Here is a 25,404-nt window from a genome sequence, read left to right as displayed (position 1 = left end):
CGTGCCCTGACTGTGAGGTGTTGAGGGCCAAAGGGGAGCTGGGACAGGAAATCTGGAATGTGGGAGCTGGTGACCCATGGTCCAAGGAGGGAGGAAAATGTGTGGCTCAGCCCACTCCAAGGATCAGCAGTGGGCTAAGGGAGCAGGACCCATCTCCCTGCAACCTTATGCCATGGCTGTTCAGGAGCCTACCCGTTCCAGGCCCAACTTGGTACCAGCGACCAGTGACAGTCACCGTGCATGCCGTGCCCCACCAAGTAGTTCCAGGCTAGTGCCAAAGGGGCACAGGAGCACTCAGAATGGGAGGGAAAGGGCAGCCCACCAACCCATTGGCTGGCAGTCACTTGGGGCAGCTTCTGGAAGCAGAGTTTGGAGACCATAGCTTGTCTACCACCCCCGCCAACCCCCACTGAGAGGCCAAAAGGGGAGTTCTTCCACTCCTCATGGACCCACTCCTGGTGCATGCACACACACACACACACACACTCTGCAGGTGTCCTTTATACTTGCACATATGCAGATACACACACATGTGTGCGCACAGAACCCAGGTGTCCAACACACACTCATGTGCACTTGGTGTGTGGGATGGCTGGCTGGTGGCTTTTGGCCATGAGGGTGCATGCCTTAATGAGCCACTGCCACATCAGATTCGGGTGGGCAGCTGTGATATCCCCACCAGCCAATCAGTTGTTCAGCTCGGCCTGGGAGTCTTTGGCAGTCCAGGGAGCCCCCAGGGCACACTGGGAGATGTGCAAGAGCCCACCACCAACTGGGCTTGGGCCATGCAGGCAGGATCCAAGCCCTTCCTCTCCCACACCCACCCCAAGGGCTAATGTGCATTGTGCTTGATCCCAACCTAATCTGGGTGCTTATAGTAAAGCTTGAAAGTTAGAGCATTTCTGCCTTGGCTTTCTTGAATGCCTGTACTCAGCATCTTTGTGTGAGCAGGAGGTTGGGGTAGCCTCTTATCTTCTACTTGTATCTTGTTCGTCCCACAGCTCTCAGTTTCTAGGCAGATCTCCCATTAAATACCACAAATTTCCACACATTCTTTGGAGCTTAACAACTTTTTAAAACTTGATCTTCTTTTCTTTGTCTGATGTTTGCTGCTGTTGGTAAGACTATCACTAACCTAGTTTACTTGCATTGCTAAGGTACTTATTTTCAAATGTTGTTAACAAAGACCTTATCTGATTAGCTTGGCTTGTTTTATAGAATGTTTATAGCTTATTGCAGTGAAGCCAGAACTTCTCAGCTTTGAATCTTCCTATAAAATTGGGTGTTTCTGGGTTAAATCATCTTCTACTTCCACTGGATTGTCAACTTGAGAAAACATTTAGCAAATATGAGGGAAAACAGACTTCCTCTCTTCCATTTGCTAACTTACTTCCCTTGATTTTTATCATTGGCTAATTTAGGGCAGATAGGCTTTACAGTATTACATTTTCCTATGGCATAATTACATAAGTGATCTAGAAGCCATTTTAGATGATATTTGGAGAGAAACTTGTAACAATTTTTTGTGGCTTATACAAATGTTCATTATGCATCCCATAAATTTCTTTTACTCTGCTTGTTACTTCAACTCTCATTTAAGTTCAATTGTCTGCTTGTTTTCCATGATAAACTGTAATTTTTGCTTAATAAATCTATTCTTTTCATGAGTATCTGTTAATTGTGAATAAGGAAGAAAGTTGTGAATATAATTGGTCAAAATATCTAGTTAAAACAGATAGTAAAGATAACAATATGGTAAAAGGAAAATAGACTTAAGAAAAATGTAGGAAGAAAATATCTGATGGAATGGTTTTTCTCTTATGTAAAGGTAGTATGCGTATAAAATTATTTTGTTCATGCTGCATGGGTTTCACAGTAAGTATTATTTATCTTAAACCTTTTCCCCCCTGTGCTTTTCTGGTATCCTAATCACCATATCAACAAAGTAATTACTGTAATTTCTACACTTTATTAGATTTTCATCCCTTTCCACATATGAAAATCACTTTATTCATGGGATTTTACTTTTGCTGCCTTCATTACATCTCAGACCACCTTCAAAGGATACTGTCTTTTTTCAGTTGTGCATATTCTTAGATTAGATGTACTATACATGCAATACATTCTGTGGCTAATAAGAGCATCTTAGTTATGTTCCTATTATTGGGTCCAGTCCTGCAATCCTTTCCCAAACAAATCTCCCATTGATATTAAAGAAAAAAATCAAACTACAGAACATTGGAAATTATTCAGATTCTTCAGTATTATTTTAGTCTATGAACATACACAGATATATGCACGTGTTCATATTACTTCATACATGAATCTGAAAATAATGTCTCCAGGGTATAATTTTTTGTCATGTCTAATGCACTTTAATAAACTAGTATGTAATATTAATGTTTATCTGCCCTTGTTACCTAATTGTTACCATGCCTGCTTTCTTCACTTTTTATTTTTGCCTACCCTGTCTGCTTCTGCAATGGTTTTATTGCTCTTTTCCATGTTACCCTTTGAAGACTGCATGTCTTCCTGTGATGCAAATCTCATTCCTCTTTGTAGCAGGATCCAAAGAACACAGAACTCCATTGACTTCAAATGGGTTTGAAACCATTAAATCCTGCCATATTTCTTTTCTCTATTGCTGTCTGCCAAAATAATCTATGCCAGTGGCAGGGCCAACACAAGGATTTTTGATCACCCTAAAAAAAAATTCGCCACCCTCCCTTTTCATTCTGGGAAGGGCTGATGGCATCATGTCAAGCCCAGATCTGGCCGAGTTCAAACACTGCCTGTGCACCCAGATAGCTAGCAGACTGCTGGCTCCCTCAGAGCACCATTTTGGCTGCACCCTGCAATTTTCTGCTTTAGGCAGCCTCCTGCGATGTCTGTACAGTTGCATAGTGGAAGCCAAAGTTAGAATTGTAGAATCATAGAAAATTAAGATTGGAAGGGACCTCAGGAGATCATCTAATTCAACCCCCTGCTCAAGGCAGGACCATCCCCAACTAGAACATCCAAACCAAAGCTTTGTCTAGCCAGGTCTTACAAACCTCCAAGAAGGTTTCACCACCTCTCTGGGTAACCTGTTCCAGTGTTTAACTACCCTTCTAGTAAGAAAATTCTTCCTAAAATCTAGCCTAAACTTCCCTTGCTGCAACTTGAGACCATTGCTCCTTGTTCTGTCATCTGCCACCACTGAGAACAGTCTAGCTCCATCTTCTTTGGAACCCTCCTTCAGGCACTTGAAGGTTACTATTAAACCCCCCCTCACTCTCCTCTTCTCTAGACTAAATAAGCCCAGTTCCTTCAGTCTTTCCTCATAAGTCATGCCCCTTTCCCCCCCTACACTTTTTGTTGCCCTCCACTGGTCCCTCTCCAATTTGTCCACATCCTTTCTGTAGTGGGGGACCCAAAACTGAACACAGTGCTCCAGATGTGGCCTCACCAGTGCTGAATAGAGGGGAATAAAAACTTCCCTTGACCTGATGGCAACACTCCTACTGACGCAGCCCAGTATGCCACTAGCCTTCTTGGCAACAAAGGCACACAGTTCGCTTATATTCAGCTTATTGTTCACTGTAACCCCCAGGTCCTTTCCTGCAGAGCTGTTGCCCAGCCAGTCCCCAAGCCTGTACTGGTGCATGGTATTGTTCTGTCCTAAGTGTGGGATTTTGCACTTGTCCTTATTGAACCTCATGAGATTTCTTTTGGCTCAATCCTCCAATTTGTTGACATCTCTCTGAATCCTACCCCTCGCCTCCACTATAGCTACTAGGGGTGTGCAAAGTGAGTGATTCAAATTTGGCCTGATTCAGGGGACAGTGATTTGATTTGTTGATTTGGATCACTGTCCCAATTTCAATTCGGTTGAATCCAAATCTGAAGATTCAATTCTGATTCAGAGAATCAGCAATTCAGTCATAGACACAGCTTTAAATGTTTTTTCTATGTACCTCAAGGTACTAGGCATGGCTCTTGAATGCTGAGATGGTGGGGCAGATGGAGCATCCCACGGGAAGACAAGGGGGTGGGGAGCTTAGTGGTAGACCTGGAAGTGGACTGGAAGTAGATTCATGGATTAATAGATGATAGGGTTGGAAGGAACCTCAACAGATCATCGAGTCCAACACCCTGTCTAGGCAGGAAATAGTGCTGGGGTCAGATGATCCCAGCCTGATGCCTATCCAGCCTTCTCTTAAACACCCTCAAGGTAGGGGAGAGCACCAGCTCCCTTGGAAGCCCATTCCAAATTTTGGCCTCCCTTACTGTGAAAATGTACTTCCGGTTCTCTTTTGGGTCCACTGCTAAGTGCGTGGGGGACCCCTCTCCACCCCCCAGAGTGAATGGCTGTGGAGGGACCACAGGTGCCCCCCCAGACCCAGGTGGCACCAGTCGCTGAGCCAGGGGGCAGGAGTGGGGTCCCCTGCTTACTCCGTAGTAGACTCAGAAGTGAACGAGAAATGCTTCTGGTTCACTGCTGAACACGCTGGGGACTCCCCCCCACACTCCCATGGGACACGCCATCCACTCCACCGTGTCAGCCTTCATGAGCTGCCTGGTACCTTGAGGTATGTAGAAAAAGCATATAAGGTTGTGTCTATATCCGAATCATCGAATCTCTCTGAATCAAATTGGAGGCTTCCGATTTGATTCAGAGAGATTAGTGGGTCTCCTGATTCTATTCAGATTTGGAGATTTGGCTACTGAATCAGGCCGAATCTCTGCCGAATCAAATCAGTGACCGAAGCATCGTACAACCCTAATATCTACTACTCTCCCCAGCTGTGTGTCATCTGTAAACTTGCTGAGGTTGCACTTTATGCCATCTTCCAAGTCTTTGATGAAGACATTGAACAAAACTGGCTCTAGGACTGACCCCTGGGGCACTCCACTTAATACCAGCTGCCAACTAGACATCAAGCTATGGATTACTCCCCTCTGAGTCCAATGCTCCAGCCAGTTTTCTATCTACCTTATAGTCCTTTCATCCAGTCTCTACTTCCTTAGCGTCCCTGCAAGAATGTTGTGGGAGACCATATCAAAAGTCTTGCTAAAATCAAGGTATATGACATCCACTGGTCTCCCTGCATCCACAGAGCCAGTCATCTTATAATAGAAGGCAATCAGGTTGATCAGGCTTGACTTGCTCTTGGTGAATCCATGCTGACTGTTCCTAATCATCTTCATTTCCTCCAAGTGCTTAGAAATGGATTCCTTGAGGATCTGCTCCACAATTTTTCCAGGGACTGAGGTGAGGCTGACTGGTCTGTGGTTCCCTGGATCCTCCTTTTTCCCTTTCTTAAATATGGGGAAATGTTTGCCCTTTTCCAATCATCTAGGACCTCTCCTGATCACCATGTGTTTTCCAAGATGATGACTAATGGCTCTGCAATCTTATAAGTGAACTCCTCAGGACCATCTCCTGCATCCCATCTGGATGGACTTATATATGTCTAGCTTTTCTAAGTAGCCCCTAACCTGTTCTTTCACCACTGTTGGCTGCTCACCTCCCAAATTGCGTTGTCTGGTGCAGTACTCTGGGAGCTGACCTTGCCTGTGAAGAAGGCATCGAGCACTTCAGCCTTTTCTGCATCCTCTGTCACAAGGTTACCTCCCCCATTCAGTAAGGGACCCATACTTTCCCTGTTCCTCCTCTTGCTGCTGACATACTTGTAGAAACCCTTCTTGTTACCCTTCACATCCCTTGCTAACTGGTGATTTGGCCTTTTTCACTTCAAGCCTGCATGCCTGAGCAATGCTCTTATACTCCTCCCTATTTATATATAGGGAATTTATATATATTTTTTTATATATATTTGTCCAGGTTTTCACTTCTTAAAGCTTCCTTTTTGTGACTTAATTTACTGACTTAGTTTACTGACGTTTTTGGCAGGTGTGCCATGAATTAACCCCATGTCCTCCCTTCCCTTGCCTGATCAGCCACTTTTTTTTTGTTTTTTGCTTCCTGCCTTGTGCTCCCTACCTAGTTTGCTACTCTGTTTTCTGCTCCCTGCCCTATCTACTATTGCTGTAACCTGTTGCATGTCACATGCACAGGCTGCCCATGACACTGTGGCCCATAAACCACAGATTGGCCACCATTGATCTATGCACAATAGGTAAAGTTTATGAGAGTTTTATTTCTGATGTTTGTGGGTTCAGGATTTTACCTTGCAGGCCTTGAGTATAAAGTGTTGTAATTTAAAAGCATATAGGGTTGCAAAAACACAAAAATAAATATTTTCAGAGGTGACATAGTTCAGTGCATAGAAATCATAGAAAGAAGGACCAGAAAGGACCTATAAGACCATCATGTCTAGTCCCCTGCCATGGGCAGGAGGTAATTGGGCTCAAATGAGCTCAACAAGGTGCTTGTCCAGCCTCCTCTTGAACACCACCATGGATGGTGACTGCATCACCACTGCCAGGAATCTGTTCCAAATTCTAGTTACCCATAGGAGAAAGACAGATTTTTTCTTATGTCTAGCCTAAACTTTTCTTTGACTAGCTTGTGCCCATAGGTCCTCATTCTCCTAGGCGGTATTTTTCTGAAAAGTTGCTCTCCCAGATCTTGGTGATGTCCCTTGACATATTTGTAGGCATCTATCATGTCACCCCTCAGTCTTCTTTTATTCAGACTGAGCAAACCCAGATCACAAAGTCTCTCCTCAGAAGGCCTATCTCCCAGGCCCTTGATCATGTGGGTGGCCCTTTTCTGCACCCTTTTGAGATTGTCCACATCCTTCTTGAAGTGTGGTGCCCAGAACTGGACACATTACGCTAGCTGTGGCTGCACCCATGCTGAATACAGGAAGAGGAGCACCTCTTTGAATCTGTTGGCAACACATCTGCTGATGCACGCCGGAGTTCTATTTGGTCTGTTGGTGACTTCATCACACTGGTGACTCTCATTCATCCTTTGGTCAATTGTCACCCCCAGGTCCCTTTTGGATGCAGTGCCAGCCAGTGGACCACCACTCACTATATAGATCTGGTAAGGGTTCTTCCTACCCAGATGAAGGACCTGGCACTTGTCCCTGTTGACCTCATGTGATTGTGTTCAGCCCATAGAACCAGTCTGTCAAGGTCATCCTGGATCTTTCTCCTGTCCTCAGATGTGCCTGATTGTCCCCACAGCTTGGTATCATTTGCAAACTTAATCATTGTGCTTTTTCCTCCCTCATCCAGGTCATTGATGAAGATGTTAAAGGGCCTGGGCCCAAGCACTGATCCCTGACATCTAGGATGTTTTTTGATTCCTCAGCATTTTTACATAATGGATTAGATATGGACACAGGTATACAAAATGGATGATGAATTTCTAGTGAGGGAGAGAAAAAAAGCTTTTCTATAAAAGTGTCTATATGGCAGAGATCTGAGGAAGGATACATATCCGGAAGCTTGTCTAAATCTATCCCAGCCATGTGTTGGGTTTGGTCCAATAAAAGTTGTCACCCACAAAAGCTGATATGCACAATAGGTAATCCTGCCCTTTTCTATATAACACTAGTAGGAAATTCACAAAAGACTTAGTTATGATATATATTATGTAACCAAAACAATTTTTAAGAAAATCTATTTTTTATAAGAACTGATTCTGGGGAAAACATATTTGGAGAGTTATCCAAAAAAGGATTCGTCTCAACTCTATATGGATACTACACTACTATGTAACTTTAATACAATTCAGATTCTTAATCATTTGACAATGTAGTGTTAGAAGAATACCAAGTGGAAAGTATCTGCAGTATCATATCTTGTAAGTCTTTATATGTATATATTATGTTTGTACAGCTTTGTTTCAACAAAAATCCTTACAAATTTTTTAAGGGCTACTTTTCATTTGTTAACAATGAAGAATCAAAAAGATGTTTTACCTATTCCTGTAGTTCTTCATCACAATATTTCTGGGTTGAAAAGGAGGCAAGAAAGTGCAATGACTGAACCAAATATTTTAATTCTAAACCATGCAACATTTATCAAGAGATATGTCACTCTGAACTTGTTATTGGAGTTACTATACTGCTCTTAATTATGAAGGAGGAAAAAAATAGTGTAGGAACTATTGAAACTAAAAAATCTAGATGAAATGCATCAAAGAAAAGGTGTTGTACCAGAAAAAGGTGACACAAGCATCTAGAACTGTTCTCAGTTACTGTAGGTAAATTTGGGGTATGGGCGCACATATATTTGAAGGTGTTTCAAAAGGGGAAGTTTCATAAGGACAGCATCTGTTGTGTTCTAATTGTTTCATATGGACACTCCAGGAACAATATAAATGTAGCAAAACCACACATCTACCCCTGTCTGCCTATGTCCTTAGACCAACACAGCTACAACCAACAACCTCTGCAAAACCACTCCAGCATTACTACCACTTCATGCAATTAAAGTCAGACTGATTATAGATTTGTATCATTCATACCTTGCCTTTTTGAAAAAATCCCTTTTGGAAATGGCTTGAAATATGTGTATCCATTTTCCTTAAAACAGAGGCGTCAAACATAAGGCTCTGGACTGTGGAGCCACTCAATTCAGCCTGCTGGGCTACCAGTGGGGCACAGGTTTTGAGAGTATAGCAAGTAGAGAGACGGACCTGATTTTCTGGGTTCCAGCACACATAACTGTTGGTGACATAAGGGGTAGGCCAGTGGCTGCTTGCCCAGTCACTGCTACTACCACAGCTATCCCATGCCCTACAGTCTGCTGTCTGGACACCCAGGTTTGATACCTCTGCTCTAGAGTAACCCATTAAGAGTTAGGGGAATTACTTAGGATGATTGGACACAGTTCTGGGATGAAGACTTGTTGGAAGAAAAATGGGCAGCAGGATAGAAACAGTAGTACAAAGGCACAAATAGTAGTAAGACTCAAAGCTGTTAATTTTCAGTAGGCACTTCCAAACCTTTGAAAATCTTACCTCTGCCCCAAGTTATTTTACAAGGCAATACAATTTTCTTTGTGTTTATGTAGCAGTGACCAATGTATAAATTACTTAATTAAAAGCAACCTTCTGTGATATTTGAATAAGTTGTGAAACCATTAATATCCTACTTTTCAAGAATGTTCAAATTATAAATATATGTTGCTACTTTAGAAAAAAAACATACTGTAAGGATGTGTAGACATAGGTAAGCCTTTTGTTCTGCAAGAGGGGAGGAGAAATAAATGGCAATTATTTTTAATAGTCACAAAAAAACAAGAAATATGTGAATACAGGAGAGAAGAAAATGCAAATAACTCCTCTGTGGATTAGATCCTTGGGTCTCCTAAATTCTACCCACCTTGATCTGAGAGGGCAGAGAAAGCAAAGTTGAATTTCACCATGTTTTTCCTTTCTTTGATTCTGTTGCTGACTTAGCATTGCCATCTTTTGTGCTTGACTACAATAGTCCACAAAGGCTGTTCAGCCAGCTGGGAAATACCAGTCAAACATCATGAAACTTCACATGTCCCAATATGCTCCCTATTTGTGTAAATGAAAGTGAAGTGGTTATGCTGTCATTACAACACCTGGAAAATTTCTTTGTACAAGGTGATTCTTATATAATGATCTTAATCAGGTTTACATCTGCTTTGCAAAGAAGAAAATTGAGAATCTTGTCCCAGACATCTAATTCCTGCTTTTACTGCATTTAAAAATCATGTTTCAGTCTCTAGAGCATAATGGGATGAAAAACAACAAGTATAAAAGTATAAAAACAATGAATAAATGTAATTTTAGAAGGGATAGGGACTGATATAATAATTAAATTAGTCCTACAACATTTTACTATAAGTAGAATAGGAAAAAATGGATTTTATATCTGATGATAAATGCCTTCCTTACCTACCTTCTCTGGAAAACTCTTCTAGTGCTTGGATTCTGATTCTTAATTGTGATTTAGATGTTTCCAAGAAAGATAAATTTGGACTTCATATATTGAGAATAAGCAGTATCAGATATAGACTCATTTGGGTCCAGAATGAAAGAGTCACTGAGGTTGCTTTTACTCTTGGTATATTTTATTATTTATCCTCAGATACTGTTCACATTGTTTATTTAACTGAAAACATTATATTAAAAGTGACCAATATGGTTAAATTCAGGTTGCACGAAGTGGTTTTGTAAAATATAAAGTAAAGAAACTACATTCTTTATAGAATGTAGTTAGACCAACACAGGTCTAATGTACTATATACTTTGTATTTTCTAAAATACAAAGTAAAGAAACTACAATTGCTATAAAGACACTACAGTGATTTGGAGCTGGGTAACTTTAGGCCAGTCAGTCTTACCTCTATCCCTGGGAAATACTAGAAAAAAATAATCAAAGAGCGTATTTGTGAAGGCCCAGCAGGGGAAACGATGCTGAAAGGAAACCAGCATGGGTTCATTACAGGTAGATCCTGTTTAACAAACCTTATTAGCCTTTTATGACCCGGTCACACACGGCCTTGACACAGGAGCTGAGGCCGAGGTCATCTACCTGGCCTTCAACACAGTTTCGCATCCTGTTCTCATAGGGAAGCTAACGGGCTGTGGAGTGGATGCCTACACAGTCAGGGGGGTGGCTAACTGGCTTAAGGACCACACCCAGAGAGTGGTGGTTGATAAGTCATTCTCGGCCTGGAAGGAGGTGGGCAATGGGGTTCCGCAGGGTTTGGTCCTTGGGCCGGTGTTATTTAATATCTTCATCAGCGATTTGGACAAGGGTGTGGTGAGCACCCTCTTCAAGTTTGTGGATGATACCAAATTATGGGGCAAAGTTAATACACCAGTGGGCAGGGAGCAGATACAGTCCAACCTGGACAGGTTAAATCAATGGGTGGAACGTAATAGGATACAATACAACAAAGATAAATGTAAGATACTCCACCTACTAAAGAGGAATCCCCAGCACACCTACAGGTTGGGGGATGTCCTCCTCAGCAGCTCAGAGGCTGAGAGAGATCTTGGAGTCATAGTTGACTCCAAGATGAACATGAGCCGGCAGTGTAACGAGGCCATCAACAAAGCGAATCACACCTTGTCATGTATTAGCAGATGCATGACCAACAGATCGAGGGAGGTGATGCTCCCCCTCTATGCAGCATTAGTCAGGCCGCAGTTGGAATACTGTGTCCAGTTTTGGGTGCTGCACTTCAAGAGGGACATGGAGGAGCTGGAGAGGGTTCAGAGGAGGGCCACTCACATGATTCATGGCCCCCATGCAAGACCCTACGAGGGGAGGTTGAGAGATGTGGATCTCTTCAGCCTATACAAAAGACGGCTGAGGGGTGACCTTGTAGATGCCTATTAATTTATCAGAGGAGGACAACAGGGAATTGGGGATGCACTGTTTACCAGAGCACCCCAGAGAGTAGTAACTAGGAGTAATGGGTGCAAACTAGTGGAGAGTAGATTTAGGTTAGACATTAGGAAGAATTTTTTTACAATAAGGGTGGCCAGAGTCTGGAATGGGCTTCCAAGAGAAGTGGTGCTATCACCTAACATGGAGGTCTTCAAGAGGAGGCTTGACAATCGCCTGGCTGGGGTCATCTGACCTCGGTCCTCTTTCCTGCCAGGGGCAGGGAGTCGGACATGATGATCCATTGGGTCCCTTCTGACTCTATAATCTATGAAATCTATGAAATCTACACCAATGTCACAATTTTATTTATATGTTATGAGGGTGGAGTCTTCATCCACTGGTGAATTAACTCATAGGCGACTGGTAGGGAGGAAATGGGGGGAGCACATGCCCCCCCTGACAGAGCTGTCCCTGCTGCTGACAACACCGGCAGTGTCTGCAGGTGCTCGCCAGCTCCTGCCCCACCACTGACACTGATGCCAGTGTCCGCAGGTGCCCCAGACTCAGGAGGCACTGGTCACCCATGATTTAACTCTTCTGAGGATGAATAGCATACCAAGAAGCTGAGGCCAGTGCCCAAGAAAAGCAGCGAGCCTGATCTTCTGTCCACCCCCTCAGAGCCTGTCCGCCTGCCTGAGCTACATGGAGGCCCGGTGCTTCTCTCCACAGCTGCAGTGCCCCCTGGGACCACCCGAGCCAGGTGCCTGCAGGCAGGTGCTGCCTGGGGCGCAGGGGCCGCCCCTGCGGGCGCGGGCCCCCCCCCCCCCCCCCAAAAAAAAAAAAAAAAAAAAAAAAAAAAAAAAAAGCTTAGGGACCACTCTGCCCACCAGCAGCTCGCTCTCCCCTCTCCACCGGAGAGGCAGGTAAGTCAGCAGGGTGTGTGCATGACACAGAGGTTTAATCAGCCCTAAATTGAAGTGGTGTTTTTAAAACCCACTGCTTCAATTTAGGGCCCCCATTTCATCTACACACGCCCCTTGAGTTTGTCACTCAGGGCCCATCTACACATGCTGGTAAAGGCACAATGGGATGTAATGCATGATCCCACAATCATGCCTCCTGCCATGCACATATGGCATGGCAGGAGGTGTGATAGTGTTGATTGTGCATTATATCCCATTGTGCCTTTACCTACATGTGTAAAGGGGCCCTGAGTGCCAAACACAAGTTATTTATTGTGCAGAGATAGATTGTTATACTTATATTTGCAATCAATATGAAAACAAGCAGGCTTGTTAAGACATCTTGTAGAGTAAGACACAATTTACTATAATTATGGCTATCAGAAATTGGGTTAATATGCCAATAGACTCCACATCTAACAAGACATGGTTAAAATGTCCTCTATTTTCCCACAAGCCCTTAAGAATTTGTTTTTAATACACAATTGCTTCTTTTAAAGTATTTTCAAATTATTTTACTTAAATAATTGAATAACACAATTAAAAAAATCAATCTGATGTAGGTGATAAAGTCTACTTGGACTGAGTTTCTGCAGTAAAGGGTGCACACAGCTTTTGTTCTAGAAAGCCAGTGGTTTTCAATTTTGTTAGACTCAAGGCACTCCTCAGAAACTGCCAGCCCTTTGCTTTCATTGTTTTTTGACTATGGAAAAATAATACAGCAATATTTCTGTTGCAGAGAACTTAGAAGAACCGCAACAAGTCATAATATTTTTACATTGTGGATTCCTTTTTGAAAAATTCTGGGTTTATATTGTAAATTGTGTTTGTGTGTTTGCATACCTAACAGTGCTAATTTTGCATGTCACCCTGTGTCACCCTTAAAAGGGTCTCATGGCACCCTGGTTGAGAATGACTGTGGTAGATACACCAGAGCCATTTTCCATAGGATCAGAGGAGGGTGATAATGGAGTTTTTGGGAGAGGGGGCAAGGCAGTTTGGACCCACTCATGAAGAGGTACATCATTTGGGCAAACTTCGAAAGAGTCCTATCAGTCAATGAGGGGATGCAATGAGAGGATGCTTCATTCAATCAGCTTGTGCCATGGTGTATCATACCTCATTAATATTTTTCCAGGCCACAGATCTCCAGGACTAGCATGATATTTCTGAAAGGTTAAATTTTTTTTTTTTTAAATCTGGCTTTATTTCTCCCCCTTCCCCCATAATTTTTCTACAAGGAGGACCTTTCTAACTAGTTACTTTTTCAGGTTTATTCACTTTGTAACAACTATGGCTAGGAATCATGTATGACTTACATAGATGATCTTACTTTCTTCAGGTTGTAAGAACAGGTTGTATGTTGCAGTCAGTCTGCCAGGACCTGATGGCCCCTCTTTCTGGAACTCACCTGCCAAGCCTTATTGTTAAAGAAACCAAAAAGGAAGTTGTAAAACTAGGGAGGTGGATCAGCTGGACCTTACGGCAAGTTAGCTGGCCATTTGGCTTCTTTGCAGGGCTCCTCCATCCCCATATCCTGCCCTTACAACTCCAGATGTTCTGGGTGCCACTCTCATCAAGGACCTTATATACGCACTTAGCCTAACACTCCAGTTCAGTCTCTTGTGCCTGAAACATCAGGCTGACCCAATGATAGGGCATATCCTCTCAAGGCTTCCACAGTCTGGTTAGCCACAACATTACTTAGTCCCTGGTTTCTCGGATACCCCAGGTTCATCATAGGCAGACAGTTCATGAGTGGTTAGTCTCTCAGGGCATCAGCCAGCACCATCAGTTGACTATCACAGTCCATGAGTGCCTCTTGCCCTCTCATCAGCTCCTTCCTCATAGGGAATCCCTTTGTTGCAGGGTCAACCCTTATCCATTCCCCTTTCTTTCTTCCCTTCTCCAGGTAATACTCCTGGAACAGCCCACTCACCACTAGGATCCTTGTCGGACTTCGAGGGACCCTCCCCCATCAAGTCTCATGTCAAGTAAGTCTGGTCCCTGTTCTCTCACTCATCATCATATCAGTCAGTCACAGGAAACTCTGTAGTCACAGAAGACTTGCTTCCCTTCTCTGGGGGTTGCCCAAAGCTGTCCTACCTGGCATTTAACTCTCCCAGATGACTGCTGCGCCTATTGGTGTGACTTCCGGTCTCCTGTTTTTCCCTGCTGCAGCTGGCACCAGTAATTAGAATTCTGGGCCTCTTGAAAGATCTGATCAAGTGTATTATATTATCATGCAGAGATTCCCCACTCCACGGCAGCTACTGGTCTTTGTCATTTGTGGAAGGGCATAACTGTTGCCCTGTCACAACTTAGCATGGAGCAGAGCAGATCTTGCGCATTTTTCTGTGCTCATGGTACCCAACTCCATTGCGGTGCACAGACAACATCTCTTTAAGTTTAAAGGGGTATGGCAGATTCACTCCTAGGCTCAGAAATAAACAGTGGGGACATATTTGCATGAGACACTGACTGCACAGTAGCCTGTTACTACTGTGCAGTAGTGTCACATGACATGAAGTGTGATGTGACGCTACTGTGCAGCAGTAACAAGCTACTGCACAGACAGTGTCACCTAAAATCCATTCAGCATGGCTACTATGTAGTAACTCTGGATACTGTGCAGTCATTTAGTACTTGTATATGTGACCGGAGCTGTAGCAGCTGCCTACCCCTCTGCTGCCTTATGCTTAATTGTAAGGTGAAGGGCTTTCCCCCCCGCCATGTTAAATGGGGGAAAAACTTCATTTTCTAATTGAGTAAATATGATAGGTTGTGACTGTAGCAATAGAATGTTAATATAATATACACAAAGCTGCCAGATGAGGAGAGAAAATTCATTCCCTCCAACTCCTTTTATATCTCATCTGTAAAGCCTGCTTATGTAAGTTTTATTTTTGGTGGAAGATGGGTACCATTTTTCTCATAGTCACTGAGACCCCAGTAAGTTATAATTAAGACATGATTAACTAGTTAATCACATCTTAAGTAGTTCCCTGGCCACACATTAATGCAATTAATATCATGATAAAGCATAGACTAAGGCACAAAGTTACTATACAAGATATGTGTAACAGCTTTATGGATGGTTCCTATCATGCCATAAATTAAACATGTGGCCAGGCTGATTGGAACTCCCGTCCTCAGGGGGCCCGTCAGAAGCAAGGGCTCTCAGCAGCAGGGGTGCATCAACTCTGATGGGCCCCTGTTGCAGGCCACTAAGGTGTACCTGCTCCTTTAAGGGCAGAACTGCCTAGAGAGAGGGCCCTAGGAGCCAGGCAGAACCCCCACAGGTGCAGGTTCCATGACAGCAGGCTAATAAGGGAATTAGCCTGCACCTGCATCTGGGCAGCTGACCGAAAGAACGCAGGGCCCTGGGCACACATAGGCCCCAGGGTTGGGACTGGAGGCAGTCAGCTCTTTGGCAGCAGACAGGGGGGAAGGAGTTTGTGTACAAAACTCCACGGAGATGCTTGGCTGCCTGTCCAGCTGCTGGTAAGACTAATGGGCTCTAGGAGCTCCAAAAGGACCTGGGCATAGGAGGCACACATTGCTGAAGGAAGAAACTGGCCCTCTTAAAGGTGCAGAGTGTGATCTCCAGTGTCATTGGTATTATTACTCGTATTATGTTATAGCCCAGGGGCTCATATTTATGTTGTTGTTTATATAATGGTGTACCGGGCTGAGGCTATTAGGGTGGGGGAGGACTCATTGGGGCATACTACTGTGTACAGCCCCGGCACCAGTGAGGGCGCACAGACAGGGGACAAGGGCACAGTGACAACAGGAGGCTGAGCTAGACTAAGGCCTCGGAAGGAGAATGTTTGAATACTATCTACGAGGCATGGGGTGTGGTAAAGGGGTGGTGTTGGAGTCACGTATCTAGCCCATAAGTCTGAGGGTGTCCCATGAGGCATCTATTTAGAGCAGGACCCAGAAAGGGGTCCAGGAACCCACAGGGTTCAGTGGGGTCCATCAGGACCATGACCAGGCATAAACTTGAGGGCAAACTCCCTATTTATTATTTATACCAGCAAGACATGGTAGGCAAGAAAAAGGGCCATAGGGCAGAATTGCCATGGTCACGGAGCCTGAGGGACATCGCGGCCATCCCTGGGGTGGCTGTATGGTGATAGCCCCAAGGCTGAGAGCAGCAGGAGATGGAGGCTTTCAGCCTTGGGGCACAGCTGGAGTCAAGAGTTCCATTGCACCCGTCACCTGTGAGCCCTGGCAGGTGATTCAGACTCCCAGGCATAGGGGAGCTTGCTACTTGGCCAGTGCAGGGGGATCAGATTCCATTGCACCATATCAGCTAGAGACCTGAGGTTGTTCTCTGGTCTAGGTATGCCTTGTATGTAAATCAGAGTACTGTAACTGGAAACATATTGAACAGTTTCATATTATTAAAGTATTGATTTATATTACTGAACATATGTTTTTATTGAGCAGAAATATCCATTTCTGAGAAATGCATTTATTTTTTATATTAGACTACTCTGTGGTGTACCAATTTAAATCAGTTAGATATCTCCATCCATACATTCATATACACATATATCGTTTTTGGAATTCAAACTCTCACACTTGGGTTTTAATGAAAAATAATACATGATTTTTACATTCTAAGTGTTTCAAAATGGCAATGTGACCTTTCCTACTATGCAATTTCTGAGAAATGATAGAAAAGTAATGACTTCATAGCATTTTAAAGCACCTAGTTATTAAGTCTGGAGGAAAAGCACCTCTATCAAAAAGATAGTAAAAGGATACAGTATTTTCTTTGACACAACATTTTGCTTAAAAACATACCTCAGAGGAATCTAGGGCCAGTGCTAACTTAATTGAAGACCTAAAAAGCACTCAATTAATGATTATTTTAAATAAATATGAAGAAATGCAAAACAGAACTATTATATAGATTTTCAAGTTATAGGTCACCAAAGATCTATATCAAAATTACTCTTGTGGTCAGCATAAACTTCATAATGCTTAAAGATATTTTAACATGTTTTTAAACACAAAATCTTTAATATTTTCAAAGAGAATGAAGGAGATAGGGAAATGTGGTTTTTAATTAAGTAGTTTATCAACATTGTTGGACTAAATTCAGCTCTTCTTGAGACACTTATTCAATGAACACGTAAATTTAAGAAAATATATTATTCCTTTTCAAGCTTGAGCTTTTATGAAATCACAAATCATTTTATTTTTATTATCATTATCTAAATTTCCTTTTCTCCCAAGGTCTAAACTGAGACTTTGCCCATTATCTCACCTTCTCAGTGGTAGTTAATTTTTCAGAGATGGGCAACATGGCTTTAAGAAAATTTCTGTCGTTTTTTCCCCTTCCTCTGGTTTTCCTTTTTTTTTTTTTCTTCCTTGTAGTTCAGCATATAAAATTGTGATTTGAGGAGATTATTTTGATGTATAAAGTTTGCAATGAGCACGGATCATTCAACTACTGTTGTAATTAGTATATTAAAGCACTACAGCACAGCAGGAGATGTGTTGTTATCATGCTATAATCGTACCCCTAGGGCATCATGAGGCAAAAGGCACAGCTGTTGTTTTAAAAATAAAAAAATTACAATGTGCACTTATTATATGAAGCTTCTATTGTGAGGAGTAATGGGAAACCCTTTTTTTCTGCAAGATGATAAAGTTGGCTATTTAGAATATATATTGATCAGCATCCTTGGATGAACTATGGGATTTGCATACATTTATCTACTGTGTGGGAAGCTAAGAAACCAATGAGAAGCAATTTTCAGCTTAGGCAGTTGTGCACGTTGATTGAACAACACATTTTAAAATGTGATAAAGTAGCACCCAAATTGCACATTTGATTTTCTTGCAGTTTTAGCATTGTGGCTCAAAGGATGCTTTACATAATGACACTGTGGTCATTCTTGATGTTATTATTCACAGTGTTATTAATCCTGTTGCTACGTCTTTATATTTCAAATGGATCATGTGCTTATTGATAAAAACTCCCTAAGCTCTGGAGAAAATGTCTATTCTTTCTTTATTAAATCAATACTAATGTTATTATTCAGAGTCTAGCTTGATTGTATGTAATCAAGCTAGACTGTGAATAATGAAGTGTGGCTGTGTGTGTATAGAAATCTACACTCAGAATACACTCCCCCCCACACATACACATGTATGTGTGTAAAGGGGAAAAAGAATTAAAACTTCCTTTTTAGAGGTTGGCATTTATTATTAATACAGATTAATATAGCTCAGCACAAGGCATAGTCTGTGTGACTGTTGTGGAATACAAGAAAGCTACACAATGGGAATAGCCCTGAACCAGTAAGCAAAGCCCAAGAAAAAGGTTGTGACTAATTAACATTTTGAGGTTGCTAAAATTGACAAGTGAAGCAAACCCTCCCCCCCAAAAAACCCTCAAAAAACAAACAAACCCAAAACAACCACCCAAGCAAACAAACAGATGCTTATAGAAACTTCTATGAAACTTCTGTGAAATTTGAGTGTTCTCCATTTTAAATACAGGAAGTCTCTCTTAAATTTATCAAAATCTTATACAGAAGCTTTTAAAAAGAATGTGTATTCCACTAAGTAGTGCAGGGGCACAACCAGGTGCCCGGATTAAAGCAGAAGTGGCAATTTCCTGTTTGTGAGCATGAACACAAATGTCCAACTGCTAGCAGCTGCTGCTTTTCTTCACCCCTTTGCCCAAGTTGACACCTCAGGCAGCTGTCCCTATCACCCCAGCCCCTCGTTATGCCACTGACAGTACCAGTCAGAGATGCTTTGCATACCCTGCTCTTCCTCAGGCACAGTGAGTGTGTCAGATACCATCTCCTACCAGTAGTGGCCTTAGATGAAGGCAAACTGGGTGACTGTGTGGGGCCCCACACTTTAGGGGGCCCACATTTTTTTTTGGGGGGGGGGTGACATTTTTGCAATGAAGTGGCTCTATTTGCATTTTAATGCTCGACTATTTAATTCCCCCCACAAATATTAGATACACGATACAACTGTGGTGGGTTAATATTTACCTGAGTACATACCTGTAAGGGGCCCCAAATGACTCTCTTGCCCAGTGCCCTAACAACCCTAAGGCCACCACTCTTCCTACTCTTTAGCTTGAGTCATGGAGATTCAAGCTTTTACCTCTGGAGACAGCCACTTTATCCCTAGTGCTTCTGCCAAGACTGCAACCATTATATGAAATGAAGCTTGTCCAGAATGGTCAATATCTGAGCCACCCTGAACATAACTGATCTTGCTTTCAAATACTTATGCAGCTTATGCAATTGTCTGGTTCTCCCAAAGGGCAGATACACTTTAAAACTTCTTAGAGATGCCCTTTGTTACTGTAAGGTGCCATAGCATTGACCTTCAAACTTTATCTTGGTATTTCCTCCACCCCATTTGATTGTACAAGAGGGACCGTAAGGCTCCAAAGAAAATACTCTTGATGAAATTGGTTCTTTTAGGGTACAACATGAATATTCCCACTAGGAGACTCACTGCTGGAGATAGGTGTAGGCATGTCAAGGAAAGAGTCATTGGTATGCTTTGTGCTCTTGCTATTCTAAGTTGCTGCAGTGGCCTATAGACTGCCCCTGAATGTGGCATGTACAAGTCATCTCCTCTAAATCTAATACCATTTGTTGCCTCAGAGAGAATGGCCCCAACCACAGCTCTCTAGGTAAAATATAGAGCAATGTGTGAACATGAAGATATGATTCATCCAGTAAAGAGGATATACAAATTATTCCTTTTGGTGCAGGAGTCAAAACACTCTGGGTCTTTTGAGGCAGGATTTCCTCCTGGTGTTCCTTCTGGCTCAATGCATTATATTGTCTCTGGCACAAGGCTTAGCCTAGAGGCCTAATCTAATCCATAGTGAGTATTAGCATTTTAAAAAATAACAACTAGAAGTAATAAATTGATTGCTGTAGTAAGGCATTATATTGTTCTGGAAAAGGAAGAGATAAAATAATTAAATTTGAGGGACTATAAGAATGTAATGAAAGAGATGATTATGCCTTTCAGTTGGTAATTAGTGTCATTGCTTATATGTTAGTGCAAGGGTAGCCTTATTCTATAACTTCCCTGGCATAATAATATCACACCATAATTATGAAATGTCATTTCTGTAATTAGTATCTCCTTGTCCTTGAAAGCATAATGGAAATGCATTGTTTTAAGTGTCACCAGCTGTATGTTTTGCACAGTATAAATGAATAAATACACACTTTGAAAATTTGCATTTTCAGTTCTCTGAAAGGGAAAGGCTAATATCAGCCTTGGTATTACAAGGTGATCAGTGTAGGGCACACTTTTCTCCTCATAGATTCCTGCTAATTTCAGTTAGATATCATGAGTATGCCTGAGTCCACCCTCACAGACCACATCACAGGACAGGGAATATGGGCCTTAGGCCTACTTCTCCTGAAGTAAATCGGATTTTCATATGTGGGTTAATTGGATTCTACGTCCTGGAATCCAATGAACAGCAGTGATATAATTTCTATATAGCACTATTGATACATCAAAGCTTACAATTTTACAGTAGTGTAATAAAAGGAAGAATTTGGTCCATAGTTCATATTCTTGATAGGATTAGTGGAAAACTGGAAGATTTGATACCCTCTCTCACCCTCCTTTAGAAGACTATCACAACCCCCCACCCAAAAATGCCCAAGACATGCAAAACAAAACCTCTTTTCAATATTACAGCAGTGGAATGTCTCTGACAATGTCTAATATCCAAATTACTGAAAGAAATAATTCTGTCAGATGTATAGAACATGTCTTTTTTTGCATTCTGCCAAGTGTTACATGTCACTAATGTTATTTTCAATAATAGTGATGTGAAAACTAATAGTTTTGGAAAGCTCTTGTTGTAATTTACTGATTTGGGGAAAATGGTATCAGGAACTTAAGATGGTACAACAATGCATTGTTGAATGGATACCATCTTGTATTAAGCAGCTAAGTACCGAGTATAAAGTTGTTTTACTACTCTATTTCATGGAGTCAGACCCTCAGCTTTTATATTCATTTCTTTCATAGTACAAATTCATACAAAATTAGTTGTCATGTACTGAGCTCCCAGGCTGCAAATGGAGAAAGGACCTTATTTACTAATTCACCATAAAATGAGATATGGTTCCTGTCATATATAATATATTGTATGTTCTGTAACACATTGATTATGTTTTCACTTAAAAAATTGAGCAGTCTTTTTGCTGGTAACATAATGATTCCCATGATAGATTTTTTCATTTGGTTAAAGGGTTATTTTTATAACAAGGCCTCATGTTCATGTCATGCAGGCCAACACAGGGTGGTGGTGAATAGGGCAGTGCAAAATGTCACCAGCTGTTTCATTTCAACGCTGTTTTGACTAGTTTCGAGCTTGATACAGCGAAAATGAAACAAAGGACTTCAAAATAGCCTCAACACAAATTGAGGGTAGTCAAAACATTTCAAAACATTTCGAGTTTCAAAGCTCAAGCTGGGCTTGCCTGCACAGAAACAGAAAATAAGGAGAGGGAGGGGGAAGATGGGGGGAAGGACTGCTCTCATATTGACTGTGTAGCTGGTCAGTGACTGTGATCCTTCCCTGAGGTCCCTTCCAATCCCAGGGCTCTGGGGGAGGGATGGAAAAACAGCATAAAAGGCAGCATTATTTGAACTGGCTTGCTTTCTGCCTTGGGGTCTGACAGTTACTGAGCTATCTTCTTCCAGAAGCTCAGCAGTGTTAGACAACAAAGGCTACTACTACTATTGATATGTTTTCCTACTTGTTAGCCCAGCAAGTGGGATTCCACAATACCTTTTAATTCCTTTCTCCTTTTATTTTCTTATTATATTAATTGATGTATTCTTTTCAATTTCATAATTATATTGGATATTACACTATAGAAATATATAGGAAGGAATCTTTATATTTTTTATAAAAACAAGACAGTATGAAACACCATGAAGCATGGTAGAAAGGCAGCTGGCAAGCCTTCGGGGGGGGGGTGGAAGAGGGGATAGAGGGAGAGTTGAAAGTCCCCCCACCAAACTGAGACGGAGCCTCTTTCCTACAACTAGCAGGGATGAGGCTTGCACAAGCAGCAAGGAGAGGCGAGCACTGCTAGTGCCACTGCCTGTGCCTGAGTCTGCATTGCCTCCAAGAGCACCAGCAATAACCCCCCACCCCAGCACCATAACAATAAGCAGCAGCAGCACCAGCACCAGCATGATGGTCTCCTCCACCCCCATTTCACTTCCCATTCTGAACCTTCCAGTGCCAGAGGAAGAGCTGGATTTGGATCTGAGTGCCCTTGCAAGGGAAATTCTGGGGCAGGAGAGGGAATCATTTGAGTTTGTGCTCCACACCCCTCAAGTTTCCTGTAGAGTCAGGTCTCCTTCCCCAGAAGGCACTTCAGAGGAAGCTGAGGTAGACGTTGTGGTGGCAATTGGTTCAGATGAGTCCGCTCCTCCTGTTGCTGTGCCTCTGCCTGCTGAGGAGGGGGAAAGTGCAGCATCCAGACATGTGCCCTCACCCCAGAAGCAAGTGGGTAGTATGGTCTGGGATCATTTATAGCTGGCAGATGATCCCACATATGCTATCTGCCTGTATTGCTGAGCCAAAACCAGCTGGGGCAAGGGAACAAGACACATGAGCACGACAGGGATGCTGATGCATCTCTGCAGGTATCACCCCCTTGCCCTTGCTCCTCCTCAGCCTGGCACCAGTGGGAGTGTGCCAAAGGGAAGTCCCCCTCTCACTCCAAAGCCCCCATCCCCCAAAGCAGAGGCAGGGCACCCTGGAACAGTGGGGGGAAAGGCAGACAGAAATGGGGGCAGAAAGCACGCTCCAAAGGCAAGCGAGGTCACCCAGTGCACTGGGGAGATACTTGCCTGGATAGCCAGCCCTTTTCCTTAGTTGAGCAGCCGGGGTTCAGGCAGCTCATGGCCTCATCCTACCAAGTGCCCGCACACACCACCTTTAGCAGGATGGTGGTGCCCTCCCTGTATGAGGCATGCAGGGAGTACTTGAGGGTGAAGCTGAACCAGACAGGTCTGCAGGTGGCCTTACACTTCACCTCAGACATCTAGAGCACCTGGGGTGGAGATCACACCTGCCTATCCCTCACAGGGTACTGGTGCAACTAGTCAGGCCATCAGTGGGCTCTCCTTCAAGCCAAGGTGATCAATGAGTCCCACGCAGAAATAGGGATCATGGGAGCATGAACCCCTTGGTACAGAGGTGGCTCATTGGGCAGGGTGAACTCATGGTCACCAAAAATGGGGTGAGTATGGTCAAGGCGATCCACCATGTGTCACATAAGTTCCACCTCATTATCAGGGACACCTTGGAGAGGGGCAGGGCTTCCAGTGACAGTGCCAGTACCACCAGCAAGCTCATTTCCAAATGCAGGAAGGTGACAGGCTACTTACACTGAAGCATCAAGCGGGGCAAGATGCTGAAGGAGAAACAGGCAGATCTGAACATCTCGCAGCACAAAATCATGCAGGATGTGGAGACTCATTGGAACTCCACATACCTGATGCTCAAGAAGCTGGTGGAGCAACAGAAGGCCATCCATGACATGGCCTTGCTTGGGGAGATTGGTATCAGTGGCCCTCTGAACAGAGCTGAGTGGGATACCATCTCCCAGATCTTGGTGGTCCTCAAGCCGTTCTCCAAGGCCACTGAGACCCTCAGCACTGGTGATGCTCTCCTTAACCAGGTGATCCCTGTAGTTAGGGAAATTCAGAGCCAAATGAAGAGCTTCCAGGGGTTCAGTGTTCCTGGCTGGGGCAAGCTGCTGTCACCAGATGTGCAGGTATTGGTGAGGCGGCTGAAGAAGGACAACAGGAAATGGCTTGATCCCTTGCAGTCCAGTATGGTCCATGTGCTGGCTGCCATGTGTGACCTGAGGGTGAAGGGTACCGTATGCAGCAGCCAAACCCTGGGTCAGTGGACGGAGGTGCTGGTGAAGAGAATCTGGAGGCAGAATGATGGAGGCAGGGGGACGTTTAAGAATGGGATCCACTGTCCAGCATGCCATCCACCAGCCACTATCCTCCTCCACAACAGGTGCTGCCAATGTGTGCCAAAGGCATGGCTGCTATGTGTGACCTGAGGATGAAGGGCACCTTATACAGCAGGCAAACCCTGAATCAGTGACCCGAGGTGCTGGTAACTAAAGTCAGGGAGGCAGAACGGCGGAGGTAGGAGCACATGGAACAGGGGGATCCACTGTTCCATGCTACCAGGCCATCCACCAGCCAGTCTCCTCTCCCCCCCCAGCCACTGCCAATATGGGCCAAGGGCATGGCTTCTACGGTGGGGTCCAGAGCCACCAGACTCCACCATCAGGCAGGTAGTGATCACGTCTTGGTGGCTGCCTATCTTGCTGAGGACATGGAGCCACTGCTTTGTGACCCCTTGGCTTATTGGGTGAGCTGCAGCCAGATATGGTTGAATCTGGCCACGGTTACCCATGAGCACCTGTCCTGTCCACTGACCAGTGTTCTAAGTGAGAGGGTGTTCAGCATTCCTGGGAATGTAGTGACACCCCACCGGATCCTGGTTTGGTGGAGGAGCTGGAGTTCCTGAAGGTGAACCTCTCACTGCTGGGGTTCCTGAAGCTCCAGGTACAGACAGAGTGAATGCCACCCTCCTCACTGTCTGCACCTATTTCCTTTTTTTATTTTTTAAAATCCAGTTAATGCCCCACTCTCAGAGCTGGAGGGGGTACTCACTGCATTACCAGCAAACAGGGGGAGAACGTGTCCCTGCTGAGCTTCTGGGCCAGGATGAATTTGGTATGGGCTGGGGTTATGGAGATGGAGGAGGACCCAGGTCTTGGGAATTACCACTAAGACTTCACACTGCCAGGGTCAGGGAGGCCTGGTGGGCCTGCTGGCAGTGTGGCAGTCCCAGGAAATGCCAGGACTGAGGATCCCCCTGGTGAAAGGTGGGGAGGAGGTGCCATAACCTCCAGCCACCACATGCATGCATACAGTCCTGTTTGGGGAAAACCCAGACCCATTACTTATTTGACAGGCCTGAGGCTTGCTGGTTGCAGTGAAGTTGTGAGGCTCCAAGTGAGCTTAGCTTAGCTGCCTGGAATGCCAGCTTTTGGGTTGAAAAACCCTTTGTCAGGCTGAAGATG

General features: G+C 43.7%; 1 long non-coding RNA gene across 1 annotated transcript in view; it reads left to right on the top strand.

Moving 5' to 3' along the window:
• The window catches only part of LOC102385243, a 53,436-nt gene that overhangs the window by 13,702 nt on the left and 14,330 nt on the right, over positions 1-25,404 (top strand). Inside the window, exon 2 of the long non-coding RNA XR_322923.1 lies at positions 14,151-14,232. This is a non-coding gene — a long non-coding RNA (uncharacterized LOC102385243). The remainder of the gene's footprint in view (positions 1-14,150; positions 14,233-25,404) is intronic.

Source organism: Alligator sinensis, unplaced genomic scaffold (genome assembly GCF_000455745.1).
Source record: "Alligator sinensis unplaced genomic scaffold, ASM45574v1 scaffold297_1, whole genome shotgun sequence".
NCBI lineage: Eukaryota > Metazoa > Chordata > Crocodylia > Alligatoridae > Alligator > Alligator sinensis.
This window is presented reverse-complemented; position numbering and strand designations above follow the sequence as displayed.